This window comes from Rhinolophus sinicus, linkage group LG10 (genome assembly GCF_036562045.2).
Source record: "Rhinolophus sinicus isolate RSC01 linkage group LG10, ASM3656204v1, whole genome shotgun sequence".
Taxonomy (NCBI): Eukaryota; Metazoa; Chordata; class Mammalia; order Chiroptera; family Rhinolophidae; genus Rhinolophus; species Rhinolophus sinicus.
Genome location: NC_133759.1, coordinates 96,097,120 through 96,099,575, shown reverse-complemented (window position 1 = coordinate 96,099,575; position 2,456 = coordinate 96,097,120). Strand labels below are relative to the sequence as shown.

At 43.5% G+C, this 2,456-nt stretch overlaps 1 pseudogene; it reads right to left on the bottom strand.

Moving 5' to 3' along the window:
* Window positions 1-1,111: 1,111 nt before the first annotated feature.
* LOC141567131 (large ribosomal subunit protein uL30m pseudogene) lies at window positions 1,112-1,581 on the bottom strand (annotated as a pseudogene).
* Window positions 1,582-2,456: the final 875 nt, after the last annotated feature.

Here is a 2,456-nt window from a genome sequence, read left to right as displayed (position 1 = left end):
GAATGAATAAATTACAGAGCACTTACTAGGTGCCAGACCCTGTGCTACATGGTTTCTATCAGTACTTTAATTTCGTTCTCTCATGTAGCCTCATGAAATTTCATAGGTGGCGAGCCCTGGCCTTGTCTGGTTCAGTCACTTGTCTGAGGCCGCACAGTAAGTGATGGAATTGACCTCCCTCTCCTCTGGTTCCAAATCACTCTCTAGCCTGACTTCCCTGTTCCTTGGCTTTAATATTCCAACACTCCAAACGTCCCCACTGACATAGTCACAATGCTTCCTCAGCTTCTGGCACTCCAGGGATGAGGTTGGACTCTGGGACAGCACAGTCACGTGACCTGAGAGAGACCCCCCCCCCCCCCCCCCCCCCCGGGCCCAAACCTGGCTGCTGCATTGGGGCCTTCTCGGTTTCCCAGTCTTGCCCCGGGAAGTCCTTTAAGCATGAAAAGAGCAATTACAACTGCAATCAGAGGCGCCTGAATCAGATTCCTTCCCATTAAATATTTTGACTCGCTTGCCACTTACTTGAGCTCTAATCTATATTTATGTCTTCGTCTTTCTGAAACGGATTTCGGAAGGGATGGGAGACGTGGCAGCAGGGATGGAAGCTTCTCTTTAGTAGACAATTAGCTAGGATTGTTTACTGCAGGCTGATTTTACCCTTAGGTAATTCTGGGGCCCCTTCTTCTTGTTGCCCCTAATAACATTAATTATGATTTCAGCTGCCAGAATTTGGGCTGCCCCCTGTAATGATGTGAAATTAGTTGGTGATTCTGAAGCAGCAACCATGTCATTGTCATTCGAATATTAGAACCTGAAAGTTGCTTGGCTAGAGGTCCCCAGTTAGGATGCGGCTTTAATGGCTGTATGATCCCCATAGTACCTCCTTTCCTAGTGGAAGGGGAAAAGGTAGAAAGGGCAGTGGGAAGGGGTAACCACTAGGGTCTGACAAGCTCAGATCTGCAGAGGGGAGGGAGACCAGTGTGGCAATTGCTCTCTTTTCATTTTTTATTTTATTTTTTGGTATTTAAAACATATTTTAATGAAAAGAGTTTCTCACCATCTTTACATAAAAACGATTGGCATTTTCTAACCTGACACTGCCCTGGCATTAGGACTTAATTGCTTCCTGGTGCACAGCGTTTAGATGCCACCACATTACTGGTTCCCCAGGGCTCATGAAGCATGGGTGACACAGGTCCTCTTCTGCGGGAAGTCCTTGTGGCAACTTCAGGAGTTGGATTCCTATCAATGTTTAACCACTTTCAGTTTTGGATTCACTGAAGGGCTATTCATGTGAAATTGAGAAGTATGTGCTTTTCCTAATCCAAGCATCTTTATTGTAATGTTTTCCCAATATGGATGCCTTTTTGTATCTTATATTCTGGTAACAATATGCAGTTTAGGAGGGTGCTGTGGATCTCCCTATATGTTTCATGAGCTGCAACGCTATACCTGGAACTGTCTCCCTGGTCAATTTGCGATGATCCAGTCTGTACAAATGAAAGATGCCATATCTTTTGTCATGGTGGGTAGTCTTCCTGTGGGCCTCTGAAATACCGAGCATCAAATACCCACCATGAGGGTGGTGACTGTTCTCTTCAAAGGCCCCTGAGGGAAAGCTGAACAGACAAAGGACCTTGCCTTCTTAATATTAACAGTAACTATCATTTGAGAGTTTGCTCTGCGGTAAGCACTGTCATCATTCCCACTTTATAGATGGAAACATGAGGCTCAGTGAGGTGATACAATATGTCCCCACTCACTCCTTTGGTAAATGGCAGACTTGGGATTCAGTCTCAAGCTCTACAACTAGGGCTCATATACACTCAACCACTGTCTCTACAAATTCAGATTTGCAAAGTCAAGTCATCAAGATCACAGGACAGCAGATGGGCATCTTGGGATAATAGCCTTGCCCATAGCCATTTATCTAGGGCTTATGGTAAACCATCACTGTACTTGCGTAACTTTAGTTTTATATAACTTGAATATTGTGTAATTTTATTTAATTCTCACAGAGTTATTAACGAAGTGGGTACTATTATGATTCCAATTTTATAGATGAAGAAACTTAGGTGCAGAAGTAAGAAGTGACATGCCTGTGCCATGTGGCTAATAAACGGTAGGGCTTGGGTTCAAAACTGTATTTTATTTCATTTTCATTATTCCACTCTCAACATCAATGACTTGGAAATGTCTTTATCTGCTGGAGATTTAAGTTAGGGGCATTTTCATGAATCTAAAAGCAACGTTCTTATTAGTAAGCCTTTCCAGCCTTCTCCTTTGTAGGAATACAAAGCAATGAGTTTTATACCATGAGCAGTGAGTTTCTCTTTATATCTTAAATCCATATGGCCCTAAAAGCATACATTTTGTGGCAGGTACAGAGCTTGTTGCTAACTCCAAGTCTCTTGCTTTCAGGGCTCAGAGCACATCACTCTGTCCTCAGAGCT